The sequence below is a fragment of the Lolium perenne genome, chromosome 7, assembly GCF_019359855.2.
Source record: "Lolium perenne isolate Kyuss_39 chromosome 7, Kyuss_2.0, whole genome shotgun sequence".
Taxonomy (NCBI): domain Eukaryota; kingdom Viridiplantae; phylum Streptophyta; class Magnoliopsida; order Poales; family Poaceae; genus Lolium; species Lolium perenne.
The window spans coordinates 64,361,431-64,363,236 of record NC_067250.2 but is presented as its reverse complement, the minus strand read 5'-3'; positions in this window follow the sequence as shown (position 1 = coordinate 64,363,236).

The window sequence follows — 1,806 nt, the reverse complement described above, 5'->3', positions numbered from 1 at the left end:
GTTGTCTCTTGTTTACCACTGATATGACGCATGCGTTGCTAACGGGGTTGTTGATGCAATGTTCAACGGTCGAGCAGAACTTGCTTGTCTCTTGTTTGATGTAGTTCCATCTTTTTCTGAGGGACTCTTCCGTGCGAGGGCTTGGGATGTGGTAGGGTGGGTGCATCTTCGTCTCGTTGTACTCCTGCATGACCTTAGCCCAGTACACCTTGCCCTTTTATTGGGCGCCATTGATGCAGTCATGGCTTGTTGCCAGTCACGCGTCGCACAAACACTTGTCCTCATCGTCGATGAATACTTGTGTCCTGTGGCTCTCCCCCTTCTTCTTGGTAGCATTGTCCATGGTGAGGACATGCTCTGTTGGCGCGTCGTCAAAGTCGTCGGCACACACGGGTGTTGGCTGCGTTTCAGTGGCTTGGGTGGAGAACAACCGCGCGTTTGCGATGTCCTCCGCATCCTACGTCGGTGCCCACTGCTGCGGGCTAGTCCCGGCCGCTCGTCGCCAATGAAGCCGCCGCCGTAGATCATGGCCTAGATGTCTGTATCATGGCGGTCCTTCCAATAATCCTATGAATGACCGCATGTCAGACGCATCATACATGGCAATCGCACACATTGAGAGAGCTCACGTACCGAGTCGTCCATCGTCGGGGCAGGCTCTGTCATTTCGTCGAACAGGTTGCGGGGCTCCGGTATCCTCTCCTCCGACAGCTGGCGCGTCTTGTGTGTCGCGCCCGGGCATGAGTCACCGCTTCTAGGCGTCCGGTTGAGGTCGGAAAATGGCGCCCCGTTGAACTGCAGCGGCGCGCCGTTGAACTGCACCGGCGCCACGCCGGAGGCGAACCGTGATGTCGGGTGGCCCTGCAAGGGAGCGGGAGTTCCAGGACGTAGCTGGGAACTTACCGAGCTCACCGACGAGGCCGGAGGAGCGACGCCGGCGGTCCCCTCTCGCTTGACGAGCATGTAGCCCTCCGCTAAGCTCGGATGGAAGGCTACTTACGCGACGCCGGCTTTCACCTGCATCTGCCACGCCTGCTGGTTGGCGGCCACAACAGTCTTCTCCTTTAGATTTCTGCGTCGGCCGCGACGCTTCGCGGCCTCGACGCTTTTCTCCTCCTTGGAGAGCACCTTCTTTGCCGCCTTCGGCTTTGCGTCCCGGCCGCCGGTGGCAGCCCGCTTTGCTTCCGCCGGATCTGCAACCTCCATGCTGGCTATGGTCGTGGCTTAGGGGGAGTGTGGGGCGGCGGCTGCTGCGACGGTTTGCTCGGCATCCATGGTGGTGGCTGCGGCGGCGAGGACGTCCATCGCTTCTAGACTGCTCGCGCCGGTCTACTTTGATTTTTCGCGCGGGGAATGACCACTGGCGGGAATAATATCGGCATGCCTGCCACTGGCACTTTAATGTCTCAGGTTTAGAGACGATCGAGGTGTAGATTTTAGAAAGGGATGTGCATTGCATCGTAAATTCTGGGGAAATTTCGCGCTTTTAAAACAAAACTGCATCGAAGGGGGACAAGCTTCTCTCTCGACACCTTACAGGGTTAGGGTTTCGAGAGTGCGACAAACTTGTTTCTTATTCACTAAGTTAGGGTTTTGAGAAGAGAGGAGAGATATTGCATCACAACTTAAGTTGCATGATTGAATTCAAACCTAAGTTGCATTTGAAATTCAAATTCAAATATCACATGAATATCTCATAATTCAAATGTGAGGTAATTCATTAAGGAAATTATAAATAATAAAGAATATGAACAATACAAATAATAAGTAAAGCTCATTAGAGAAAAATGGGAGCTTTATTAATAA